Here is a 14088-nt window from a genome sequence, read left to right as displayed (position 1 = left end):
GTAAAGAGGAAATCCTAAAAAGGAGCCTCTAGCTGCTGTTTATAGCTCCCAAAGGGTCCAAGATAGATATTTCTACTAGTAAAGGACGTTTTCTCAGGCTGGTGTAAGGCTTGGTATCCACTTCCAAAGTTCTGCACACAGAGAAGACCAGGGTCTGCGCCGAGCCGCGCCCTCCTCGCTCGAACTACAACTCCCAAGATGCCCCGCGACATGGGAGTGCGCACGCGCATCGGCGGCGGAGTGGGAACCAGGGCCGTCGAGTTGGGGGAGCTGCCGGCGCTGGATCAGACAACTCCCTGGGAGGCGGCAGCAGGCAGACGGGCGGGTACTGGGAACTGAGCGGCAGGCCGTCCCCGCGGGTCTGTGAAGGAGGTCGGTGGCCCTAGCGTGCTCCAGTCAGGTAAGCCAAGCCCGTGCTTTCCAGGAAGTCCGTCTGCGGGCGCGGGCAGGGAGTCGCACCGGCCATGGTGGCTGAGGCGGGAGACGTTGCCTTCCAACTGCCAGGCTGTGATATCCTTCCCTCCAGTCCCTCTCGGGGAGCCAGGGGACGCTGGGTGCTGCTTCGGGGCTAACGGGCCGGGGTAGGAGCCGTGGGACGCTCTGGGCGTTGCCCGCGGTGGAGGCGCGCGAATCCTGAGTTGCTGATGAATCACTCGGGGGGCCCGGCCTTGCCGGGTTCGGGACTGGCCCCTTCCCCTCCCGGCTGGAGCCTGCGCGGGCCGCGACCGTGCGAGCTCGCGGTACCTACCCTTTCCACCCCAACGAGGTGTAGCTCGGGGGACTAGTGTCTGAAAAAGTTTTTTTCACCAAGACTCCTTCAAGGGTTTCTGCTGGGTGAAAGTTGCAAAGAAGAAGAAGAGAAAAAAAAAAAAAAAGGGCACACCCTTTTCTTTTTGATTGAAATCTGGCTTGTCTTGCGTTCGCCGTTTTGATCTATCTGCTCTTAGAATAAATTCCTGGCTCCTGCGCAGCACAGCTGGAGCCGGCTGTGAAGTTTGTATGTTGGTTTGTTTTGAGGACGTGACTGGGTCGTTATATTTTTGCTAACAGAAATTGGTGTGTTTCCTCTGCAAGCCCGCATTCTGATTACAAACAAATGAGAAACAGCCGCAGGGGGATTTTTGTTCTGGTTTTGGGGTTTTTTATGTTTAGTTAAGAATCACATTTCCAACTTGCCCTTGGCTTCTCTTAAAACCAAAAGTCATCTGGTAATGAACACTGCAGTAAAACTTATCCCAGGAGGTCATACTTGAACAGGAAATAAGCCTGTGGAGATTTAAGTTAGTTATGTGCGATCTCCCTTGGTTTGTAACATTTTCATGCAGCTCATGTTTCTTTTTCTGAGAATTCCTTTAGATTTATTTTTCAGCAGATTAAATTGATTAATTAATTGGCCTGTCCAAAAGTATATTAGGCTTAGAAAAATAGTTTTGTCCAACCTCATTTACCTTTGCCAGTCTCTTCTTCCTAGTCCTAGGCACCTTTTTACCCTATCACTTCTTTAAGAGCCCACAGTCATTTTATTAGAATACTTAGAAGCACTTTTCTAACACATTACTAGGAAAGGAAAAATGTGAGATGCAGCATATTTTGGCTCGTTTAGCTTGCTTGCTTTTCAATCTCTCAGGATTTCTAGTTTGCTCATCTTTAAAATGAGGTTGTTTGGCCAGATGACCCCAAGATTGTCAGCCCTAGATATCTAATTGTAAAAATTCATTTATTTTATTCAGTCAGGAAACACTGGCCACACCTGTCATTCCAAGCCCAGTGCTAGGCATGAAGGAACAAAACTGAGTTCTTCAGGATGTCACTGACCTAATGCTCAATTTCTTTTAACAAGTTGTTACGACTAGTTACAAAGTTTTGTGGTATACTCTCCAGGCCAAATTACTCTGTAATTAATAACTTAACCTAAAGTTAAATACATACAGATCAAATCCAATTACAATGATCAGTTTCCTCTAATCAAAGATTTTTCAACTGTTAGCTACTGGTCCATTTAAATAAAACACAGGTTCAGTACAACAGAAAGGACTTGAATGGTGTAGGTGGTGCTTCTCAAATTTTAACAGCCGTAAATCACCCAGAAACTTGTAGTTTTGAAGTGGGGGCTTGGAATCTGCTGGTCAGAAAGGGAATACTGTAGTTGCAGTGGGAGGCCACACTTTGAATATCAAGGGTTGGGAGATATTTTAAGGTGTTTATAATGACAGTTTAAAGACCAGTGTTGATAAATGCTGGAGAGGGTGTGGAGAAAAGGGAACGCTCTTACACTGTTGGTGGGAATGTAAATTGATACAGCCACTATGGAGAGCTGTAGGGAGGTTCCTTAAAAAACAAAAAATAGAACTACCATATGGCCCAGCAGTCCCACTACTGGGCATATACCCTGAGAAAACCATAATTCAAAAAGAAGCATGTACCCCAATGTTCATTGCAGCTCTATTTACAATAGCCAGGACATGGAAGCAACCTAAGTGTCCGTCGACAGATGAATGGATAAAGAAGATGAGGCACATATATACAATGGAATATTACTCAGCCATAAAAAGAAACAAAACTGAGTTATTTGTAGTGAGGTGGATGGACCTAGAGACTGTCATACAGAGTGAAGTAAGTCAGAAAGAGAAAAACAAATACCGTATGCTAATACATATATATGGAATCTAAAAAAAAAAAATGGTTCTGACAGACCTACAGGCAGGACAGGAATAAAGATGCAGACATAGAGAATGGACTTGAGGACATGGGGAAGGGGAAAGGTAAGCTGTGACGAAGTGAAAGAGTGGCATGGACATATATACACTACCAAATGTAAAATAGATAGCTAGTGGGAAGCAGCCATATAGCACAGGGAGATCAGCTCGGTTCTTTGTGACCACCTAGAGGGGTGGGATAGGGAGGGTGGGAGGGAGACACAAGAGGGAGGAGATATGGGGATATATGTATATGTATAGCTGATTCACTTTGTTATACAGCAGAAACTAACACACCATTGTAAAGCAATTATACCCCAATAAAGATGTTTAAAAAAAGGCTAGTGTTGAAAGCTGAGACATGAGTGCATAGCAATAGCTTTTTCCAACTCTCAATTTAAAAAAAGTAATCCTACTCTAACAAAAAGAATTTCCTTCACAAGTTTTCTTTTCTTTCTTCTCTTCTGCTCCTTCCCTTCTCCTTTCTCTTTGATGTATCCTCTCAGCTTTTTTTTTTCCTCTCCTCCTCTGCCACCCTCAACTGTTTTCATTTACGTTAATTCAGTAATTCAATAATTCAACTTGTGTTTTGCCCCATCCTGTTCAAGGTATTGTCTTAGGCTCATGGTGAATACAGACATAGAAGACATGTTTTTTGTCTGGGAGCCTACTCCCTCTGAGATTAGGCATGTGTACTTGTTTGTAGTTCAGAGCACTGTAAGAGTTGTCTGTAGGGAATAAAAACTTGCAGTAGGAGTTCAAACGGAGAGATCTACAGTTTTCAGGGTAGGAAACAAGTGAAGTCATCTTTTTCCCACTCAGTGGTCATCTGTTTTCCCCCAGGCTGTACTCTCTATACTGTTTGAGTGTGTTTATGACATATCTACATAGAATATAGTACAATTTCATAAATTAATTTATTAGGAACTTGGGGTGAGCTGGCTATATGAAAATCAGTTAGGTCTGAGCAGTATCCTAGGGAGGATGAGAGGTGGTGAAGATGAAAATAGACCTGGAAAGAGGCGCAGAGGAGGACTCAGTAAAACAGTAGAAAAGGTCTTGGTGGTTTTCAGTCGTCTGTCTGATGTACAGTGCTCTTGTTATTTAGGATGCATTATCTTTTAAAGTTCAAATTAGCTGGCAAATTATGCCAGCTTTTCAATTGTTCTTTTTTTTTTTCCATCCAGAGGTCTTTATTTATTTTTTTCACATCTTCATTGGAGTATAATTGCTTTACAATGGTGTGTTAGTTTCTGCTGTATAACAAAGTGAATCAGCTATACATATACATATATCCCCATATCTCCTCCCTCTTGTGTCTCCCTCCCACCCTCCCTATCCCACCCCTCTAGGTGGTCACAAAGAACCGAGCTGATCTCCCTGTGCTATATGGCTGCTTCCCACTAGCTATCTATTTTACATTTGGTAGTGTATATATGTCCATGCCACTCTTTCACTTCATCCCAGCTTACCCTTCCCCCTCTCCGTGTCCTCAGGTCCATTCTCTACATCTGCATCTTTATTCTGGTCCTGCCCTTAGGTTCTTCAGAATCATTCTTTTTTTGTTTTTGATTCCATATATATGTGTTAGCGTACGATATTTGTTTTTCTCTTTCTGACTTCACTCTGTTTGACAGACTCTAGGTCCATCCACCTCACTACAAATAACTCAATTTCGTTTCTTTTTATGGCTGAGTAATATTCCATTGTATATACGTGCTGCATCTTCTTTATCCATTCATCTGTTGATGGACACCTGGATTGCTTCCATGTCCTGGCTATTGTAAATAGAGCTGCAATGAACATTGGGGTACATGCTTCTTTTTGAATTATGGTTTTCTCAGGGTATATGCCCAGTAGTGGGACTGCTGGGCCATATGGTAGTTCTATTTTTTGTTTTTTAAGGAACCTCCCTACAGTTCTCCATAGTGGCTGTATCAATTTACATTCCCACCAGCAGTGCAAGAGTGTTCCCTCTTCTCCACACCCTCTCCAGCATTTATAGTTTGTAGATTTTTTGATGATGGCCATTCTGACTGGTGTGAGGTGATACCTCACTGTGGTTTTGATTTGCATTTCTCTAATGATTAATGATGTTGAGCATCCTTTCATGTGTTTGTTGGCAATCTGTATATCTTCTTTGGATAAATGTCTGTTTAGGTCTTCTGCCTATTTTTGTATTGGGTTGTTAGTTTTTTGATATTGAGCTGCATGAGATGCTTGTAAATTTTGGCGATTAATCCTTTGTCAGTTGCTTCATTTGCAAGTATTTTCTCCCACTCTGAGGGTTGTCTTTTGGTATTATTTATGGTTTCCTTTGCTGACAAAAGCTTTTAAGTTTCATTAGTTCCCATTTGTTTATTTTTGTTTTTATTGCCATTTCTCTAGGAGGTGGGTCAAAAAGGATCTTGCTGTGATTTATGTCATAGAGTGTTCTGCCTATGTTTTCCTCTAAGAGTTTGATAGTGTCTGGCCTTACATTTAGGTCTTTAACCCATTTTGAGTTTATTTTTGTGTATGGTGTTAGGGAGTGTTCTAATTTCATTCTTTTACATGTACCTGTCCAGTTTTCCCAGCACCGCTTATTAAAGAGGCTGTCTTTTCTCCATTGTATATCCTTGCCTCCTTTGTCATAGATTAGTTGAACATAGGTTCATGGGTTTATCTTTGGGCTTTCTATCCTCTTCCATTGATCTATATTTCTGTTTTTGTGCAGTACCGTACTGTCTTGATTACTGTAGCTTTGTAGTATAGTCTGAAGTCAGGGAGTCTGATTCCTCCAGCTCCGTTTTTTTCCCTCAAGACTGCTTTGGCTATTCGGGGTCTTCTGTGTCTCCATACAAATTTTAAGATTTTTTGTTCTAGGTCTGTAAAAAATGCCATTGGTAATTTGATAGGGATTGCATTGAATCTGTAGATTGCTTTGGGTAGTAGAGTCATTTTCACAATGTTGATTCTTCCAATCCAAGAGCATGGTATATCTCTCCATCTATTTGTATCATCTTTAATTTCTTTCATCAGTGTCTTAGAGTTTTCTGCATACAGGTCTTTTGTCTCCTTAGGTAGGTTTATTCCTAGGTATTTTATTCTTTTTGTTGTAGTGGTAAATGGGAGTGTTTCCTTAATTTCTCTTTCAGATTTTTCATCATTAGTGTATAGGAATGCAAGAGATTTCTGTGCATCAATTTTGTATCCTGCAACTTTACCAAATTTATTGATTAGCTCTAGTAGTTTTCTGGTGGCATCTTTAGGATTCTCTATGTATAGTATCATGTCATCTGCAAACAGTGACAGTTTTACTTCTTCCTTTCCAATTTCTATTCCTTTAATTTCTTTTTCTTCTCTGATTGCCATGGCTAGGACTTCCAAAACTGTGTTGAATAATCGTGGTGAGAGTGGACATCCTTGTCGTGTTCCTGATCTTAGAGGAAATGCTTTCAGTTTTTCACCATTGAGAATTGATGTTTGCTGTGGGTTTGTCGTATATGGCCTTTATTATGTTGAGGTAGGTTCCCTCTATGCCCACTTTCTAGAGATTTTTTATCATAAATGAGTGTTGAATTTTGTCAAAAACTTTTTCTGCATCTATTGAGATGATCATATGGTTTTTATTCTTCAGTTTGTTAATATGGTGTATCACATTGGTTGATTTGCATATATTGAAGAATACTTGCATCCCTGGGATAAATCCCACTTGATCATGGTGTATGATCCTTTTAATGTGTTGCTGGATTCTGTTTGTTAGTATTTTATTGAGGATTTTTGCATCTATATTCATCAGTGATATTGGTCTGTAATTTTCTTTTTGTGTATTATCTTTGTCTGCTTTTGGTATCAGGGTGATGGTGGTCTCATAGAATGAGTTTGGGAGTGTTCCGTCCTCTGCAATTTTTTGGAAGAGTTTGAGAAGGATGGGTGTTGGCTCTTCTCTAAATGTTTGATAGAATTCACCTGTGAAGCCATCTGGTCCTGGACTTTTGTTTGTTGGAAGATTTTTCATCACAGTTTCAATTTCATTACTTGTGATAGGTCTATTCATATTTTCTATTTCTTCCTGGTTCAGTCTTAGAAGGTTATACCTTTCTAAGAATTTGTACGTTTCTTCCAGGTTGTCCATTTTATTGGCATAGAGTTGCTTGTAGTAGTCTCTTACGATGCTTTGTATTTCTGTGGTGTCTGTTGTAACTTCTCCTTTTTCATTTCTAATTTTATTGATTTGAGTCCTTTCCCTCTTTTTCTTGATGAGTCTGGCTAATGGTTTATTAATTTTGTTTATCTTCTCAAAGAACCAGCTTTTAGTTTTATTGATCTGTGCCATTGTTTTCTTTGTTTCTATTTCATTTATTTCTGCTCTGATTTTTATGGTGTCTTTCTTTCTACTAAGTTTGGATTTTGTTTGTTCTTCTTTCTCTAGTTCCTTTAGGTGTAAGATTAGATTGTTTATTTGAGATTTTTCTTGTTTCTTGAGATAGGATTTTATTGCTCTAATTTCCCTGTTAGAACTGCTTTTGCTGCATCCCATGGGTTTTGGATCGTTGTGTTTTTTTTGTAATTTGTCTCTAGGTATTTTATGATTTCCTCTTTGATTTCTTCAGTGATCTCTTGGTTATTTAGTAACGTATTGTTTAGCCTCCATGTGTTTGTGTTTTTTACATTTTGTTCCCTGTAACTGATTTCTAATCTCATAGCGTTGTGGTCAGAAAAGATGCTTGATATGATTTCAGTTTTCTTAAATTTACTGAGGCTTGATTTGTGACTCAAGATGTGTTCTATCCTGGAGAGTGTTCCATGTGCACTTGAGAAGAAAGTGTAATCTACTCTTTTTGGATGGGATGTCCTATAAATATCAATTAAATCTATCTGGTCTGTTGTGTCATTTAAAGCTTCTGTTTTCCTTATTAATTTTCTGTTTGGATGATCTGTCCATTGGTGTAAGTGAGGTGTTAAAGTCCCCCACTATTATTGCATTACTGTCGATTTCCTCTTCTATATCTGTTAGCAGTTGCCTTATGTTGCCATATTGAGGTGCTCCTATGTTGGGTGCATATATATTTATAATTGTTATATCTTCTTCTTGGATTGATCCCTTGATCATTATGTAGTGTCCTTCCTGTTTCTCTTAACAATGTTTATTTTAAAGTCTACGTTATCTAATACGAGTATTGCTACTCCAGCTTTCTTTTGATTTCCATTTGCATGGAATATCTTTTTCCATCCCCTCACTTTCAGTCTGTATGTGTCCCTAGGTCTGAAGTGGGTCTCTTGTAGACAGCATATATATGGGTCTTGTTTTTATATCCATTCAATGAGCCTGTGTCTTTTGGTTGGACATGTAATCCATTCACATTTAAGGTAATTATTGATATGTATGTTCCTATTCCCATTTTCTTAATTTTTTTGGTTTTGTTATTGTAGGTCTTTCCCTTCTCTTGTGTTTCCTGCCTAGAGAAGTTCCTTTAGCATCTGTTTTAAAGCTGGTTTGGTGGTGCTGAATTCTCTTAGCTTTTGCTTGTCTGTAAAGGTTTTAATTTCTCTGTTGAATCTGAATGAGATCCTTGCCAGGTAGAGTAATCTTGGTTGTAGCTTTTTCCCTTTCATCACTTTAAATATGTCCTTCCAGTCCCTTGTGACTTCAGAGTTTCTGCTGAATGATCAGCTGTTAACCTTATGGGGATTCCCTTGTATGTTATTTGTTGTTTTTCTCTTGCTGCTTTTAATATTTTTTCTTTGTATTTAATTTTTGATAGTTTGATTAATATGTGTCTTGGCGTGTTTCTCCTTGGATTTATCCCGTATGGGACTCTCTGTGCTTCCTGGACTTGATTGACTATTTCCTTTCCCTTATTAGGGAAGTTTTCAACTATAATCTCTTCAGATATTTTCTCAGTCCCTTTCTTTTTCTCGTCTTCTTCTGGGACCCCTATAATTCGAATGTTGGTGTGTTTAATGTTGTCCCAGAGGTCTCTTGAGACTGTCCTGAATTCTCTTCATTCTGTTTTCTTTATTCTGCTCTGCAGTAGTTATTTCCACTATTTTATCTTCCAGGTCACTTATCCATTCTTCTCCCTCAGTTCTTCTGCTATTGATTCCTTCTAGAGAATTTTAAATTTCATTTATTGTGTTGTTCATCATTGTTTGCTCTTTAGTTCTAGGTTCTTGTTAAACATTTCTTGTATCTTCTCTGTTCTATTTCCAAGATTTTGGATTATCTTTACTATCATTACTGTGAATTCTTGTCCTGAACTCAGCTCTCCCACCTCAGAGGCACGGGCCTGACACCCAGCCAGAGCACCAAGACCCTGTCATCCACACGGCCAGATATGTGGGGAGTTTCTTGCCTTTTGGGAAGTCTGAGGTCTTCTGCCAGCATTCTGTAGGTTTTCTGTAGGAGTTGTTCCACATGTAGATGTATTTCTGATGTATTTGTGGGGAGGAAGGTGATCTCCATGTCTTACTCCTCCATCATCTTGAAGGTCTCCCCTTCAGTTGTTCTCAAATTTAAATATCTATGACTCTGTCTTGATAAAAATAGTTGAGAGCCTTTTTCTTTAGGCTGTGATAGTGTTCAAAGCACTGTTGTCCTTACTTGCTGACATTTGATTTACATGCCTTACTCTTTCTCAGTCAGTTTTATATCTGACCCTTTAAAATGACAACTATAAAATCATTGAGAGGAAAATGGTAAAGAAAACAGAAAATTCTACTGAACTTCTCATAGTCCATTAGGTATGTATTGAAATTGTGAAGAATCAAACTTGATTTGCCATTTATGAAAAATTAAACATGAACAGATACAATTATATTGATCTACCTATGTGCATCTGTAATCCATTAGGTGATTTGCAAAAATGAAGGAATAGAGATGTCAGTAATCCAAAGTGGAAAGTAATTGAACATGTGGTGGGGGGTATTCTAGAATTTCATTTGAAACAAAATCATATCTTGAGTGCTACTTTGTATTGTTTTACTGAGGTGTAATTAACATTCTATAAAATGCACATATCATTAGTGTCCAGTTCAACGAGTTCTGCCAATTTTGTACACTGTACTTCTACCAAAAGAGATAGAAAATATTTGTGTCACCATAGAAACTACCCTCATACCACTTTCCAGCCATTTCCCTCACCCACCCTCTGAAAGGTCACCACTCTCTTACTCTGTATTTCTGACACCATAGGTTTGTTTTGCTTAGTCTTGGACTTGACATAAATGGAGTCATACAGTAGTATGTGCTTTTTGTGTCTGCCTCTTTCCTGTAACATGATGTTTCTGAGATTTATCTGTGTTGTGTGTATCAGTGGTTTGTTCTCTTTTATTGATGAATAGTATTCCATTGTATGAATATACCGCAATTTGTTTAACTCATTTCTTCTTTTAAAAAAAATTTATTATTTATTTTTGGCTGCATTGGGTGTTTGTTGCTGTGTGTGGCTTTATCTAGTTGTGGTGAGCAGGGGCTACTCTTCGTTGTGGTGCACAGCCTTCTCATTGCAGTGGCTTCTCTTATTGCAGAGCACAGGCTCTAGGCACGCAGGCTTCAGTAGTTGTGCCTCCTGGCTCTATAGTGCAGGCTCAATAGTCATGGTGCACAGGTTTAGTTGCTCCACGGCCTGTGGGATCTAACCGGACCAGGGCTCAAACCTGTGTCCCCCACATTGGAAGGCGGATTCTTAACCACTTCGTTCTCAGGGAAACCCTACACAGTTTTAAAAAAATATTTGTTTATTTGGCCGCACCAGGTGTTAGTTGCGGCATGCGGGATCTTCATTGCCTTGTGCAGGATCTTTTGGTTTCGGCATGCAGGATCTTTAGTTGCTGCATGTGAACTGTTAGTTGCTGCATGTGGAATCTAGTTCCCAGACCAGGGATCGTACCAGGCCCCCTGCATTGGGAGCACAGAGTCTTAGCCACTGGGCCACCAGGGAAGTCCCCAGATTTTAGTTTTTAATGTTGCCAAATGTTAGTGCTATCAGCCTTTTTTATTTTAGCCATACTAGAGGATGTAAAATAGTACCTCATTATGGTTTTAAGTTGCATTTTCCTGACGATTAAGGATGTTGAATGCTTTATCATGTGCTAATTAGCTATCCTTTATTTTCTTTTGTGAAGCATCTGTTCAAGTCTTTTGTCTATTGTTTTCATTGGGTGGTTCATCTTTTTATTGTTGTTTGCAGGAGTTCTTTATATATTCTGAGTACAGGTCTTTTGTCTGGTATGTGTGTTGGAGATTTTTTTTAACATAGGCTTTGGCTTCTCTATTTATTTTCTTAATGATGTGATGAGCAGAAATTTTTTATGGAGTCATTTTATTAACTTTTAATTTTATGGTTAGTGTTTTTTATGCCAATCCCATCCCCAGGGTTGCAAATCTTTCTTTAAAAAAAGCTTTTCTTCTTTAAAGCTTTCTTTTTCTAGGTTTTACATTTTAGATCTTTGTTCCATCTCAGATTAATTTTTGTGTTATGATGGGAGGTAGGGGTTTAGGTTTATTTTCCTTTCATACAGATATCCAGTTGTTGCAGCAACATAGGTTAAAAAATCTTTGCCATTAGATTGACTTGGCAACTTAATTGAAAATAAGCTGAGCTACTTTGTAATTTAGTTTTGCTTATATTGTCAGTTTCTTAAGAAGGGTCCTGGATCTTTAAAACAAACAAACAAACAAACAATGCAACAACTTTTATGCACCTTTTCCATACTGCAGCTAGACTGAGATTGATCCAGGGCTAGTTACCATTATTTCCTGATGGAGGTGCTAATAATGAATTTGAATTTTATTTTATTTATTTATTTTTTGGCCACACCACGGGGCATGTGGGATGTTAGTTCCCCATCCCTGCACCCCCTGCAGTGGAAGCACAGAGTCTTAACCACTGGACCTCCAGGGAAGTCCCTAAATTTTAATTTTAAATGGCTTTTCTGTGGGTTGAGTTAATGGAGCCGATCTCATTTCAGTAGAAGTTGCACCCTGAGCAAGCTATAGAGAGCTTAATATTTTCCTGTTTATTGACTTGGTCAAAATAGATGTAAATATATATATACATATAAGACCCATGCATTTTAGTTTTCATCTTCCTACTACACTACTCCAGTCCAATCCTTTTTGACACAGTTCCCGAATTTGTCTTGGAACAGTTTCTAAGGAGACAGGTTGGTTCTTTTTTCTTCCAGATTTTACTGACTGATAACACAATACAATGATAACATTTTTAAGAACATCACCTTAACCATATTACTCTAATGTAACTGTTTCATTTTTCCTCATTTCCTTCCAGGCTTTGTTCATTCACACACATATTTTTGTGTGGTTGAAATCATAGTGTACATGTCCTTTTCTGTGGTAACCAGTGGACATCATGTTCTGTATGTGGGTCACCCTTGTTAGTAAAGATAAATAAAGCTGGAGATGGAGATGAGACCACTAGGGGACTTAGCAGTGGGAAATCTTGAATCCAAAGCTTAATTAAAATTGAAGTAGAACAAAGTTAAGATTTTCAAAGACAGGGTTACCCTTCCGTGGAAATGCAGGACAACTTTGGTTTCCTTATTCTCTCTCTCTTTTTAATGTATAACAGCTTTATTGAAATATAATTCACATATACAATTCACCCATTTAAAGCGTACAAGACAGTGGATTTCAGTATATTCACAGAGTTGTGCAACCATCACCACAGTTCATTTTGGAACATTTTCATCACACCAAAAAGAAACCCCTGGGACTTCCCTGACAGTCCAGTGGTTAAGACTCCAAGCTCCCAATGTAGGGGCGTGGGTTTGATCCCTGGTCGGGGAACTAAGATCCCACATGCCGTATGCTGTGGCCAAATAAATAAATATCAATAAATTAAAAGAAAAGAAAAGAAAAGAACCCCCTTGACCATTAGTAGTCACTACCTACTTCCTCCCAACATGCCTAGCCATAGGCAACCATTCTGCTTTTTGTCTCTATGAATTTGCCTATTCTGGACATTTCATATAAATGGAATCATACAATGTATAGTCTTTTGTGACGGGCCTCTTTCACCATTATACTCTTAATAGTTTGCTTTGAGAATCGTATTACAAGGTAGGTTCCTCCACAGATGTGCACACTTTTTGACCTGTAGAGAGATACACTCCCTTGGGTACATATGCTGAAACATTTACACCTACTCACTAAGGGAGGAACACAAACACACCAAGATGAACTTACAAACTAAGGTAACTGATACATGGAGATAACCCTTTACAAATAAACAGTTTCATATCTGGGCATATCTAAGCACTAATATCACTACACGTACACACATGTGAACACAACTCCTGAAGCATATGTGAGAAAATGGGTGAGAATATGATAAACTGGGAGGAAAAGAGGCCTGAGTGGACAAGAGTGAATGAGAGTGTGATGGCAAGTTGTGTTTATTTCAAAGTGTATTCTCCTGGTGTTTAAAACACTTTCTAGAGCTTTTCATCTTTTAAACCAGTAGCAATTGTCTGTTGTTTGTATTATTTAATATGTATATAGACTTGTAGGAAAGATTGTTGTAATTAGTTTATTATATAGCAGTCCTTTTGAGCAGGATGTTTTTCATTGTAAAGTAGGGGATTTGCACATGGAAAAGTATAACCAACAAAATATTTTAGTTCCCTGGGTGTGGTGTTATCATTTTAATGAGGAGTTGTTAAGGAATATTTCCTTGATATGCATACCAGTGAAAAGAGGATACACTGTAATGTATACAAACATATACATTATAAGTCTAACATCTTCAGGCAGCGCTTACCCCGGAGCAAGTATGGCAAGATTTGATATAACCCCAGGATTTATTTTTGTTAATGGTGGGCGATTATTAACCCAAGTTAGTATTCTTAAAGAACTGTTCCTTTTTTTTCTTTTTTTTTCTTTCTTTTGTCTTTAGTGGCCACTGGGATGCTTGCTTGGTGTGAGGGTGGGATTAGGGGGTGGGGTGGGTTGGGAGGGGTGGGGAGATGGGGAAGAAAGTTTAATTTGATTGGGAAATATCAATAAATGATTATTTAAAATTCAGGCCCCACCCCTTTTTTTCCACTCATTTGTCCCAAAGATCTACAGTTTCTTAGAGAAAATCACAGAACCATACACAGAAATGGACCTCGACAGATTTGCACAGTTTTATCTCTGCAAAGCCTTCTGTGCAGCTCGGCCCTTCTGTCAGCTATCAGCACACCCTCTACACCTGCTTTTTCTTTGCCACTTTTCTGGAGCCGCCATTACTCCTCCTCGTCAAATGATCTCACTTCGTACTCTCCTAAGATATCAGACGACATCGCAAGTGAACTGCTGGATATAGTTTGCTCCCCACCACAGGACAGCCCTCGTCACTGCATTCAGCTTCTTAGTTAGCCTTCCCATCTGCCCTATCCTCTTTTC

The 14088-nt window shown here is 39.2% G+C and overlaps 1 protein-coding gene across 1 annotated transcript in view; it reads left to right on the top strand.

The window, feature by feature from the left end:
* The first annotated feature begins 214 nt into the window (after positions 1 to 214).
* Positions 215 to 14088, top strand: part of TMOD3 (tropomodulin 3) — an 85606-nt gene continuing 71732 nt past the window's right edge. The window contains exon 1 of the mRNA XM_059056297.2: positions 215 to 400. The gene's annotated coding sequence lies outside the window, so the exon portion shown is untranslated. The remainder of the gene's footprint in view (positions 401 to 14088) is intronic.

The sequence above is a fragment of the Kogia breviceps genome, chromosome 3, assembly GCF_026419965.1.
Source record: "Kogia breviceps isolate mKogBre1 chromosome 3, mKogBre1 haplotype 1, whole genome shotgun sequence".
NCBI classification, from domain to species: domain Eukaryota; kingdom Metazoa; phylum Chordata; class Mammalia; order Artiodactyla; family Physeteridae; genus Kogia; species Kogia breviceps.
Note: the sequence above shows the minus strand (reverse complement) of the source record. Positions and strands in the feature narration are given on the sequence as shown.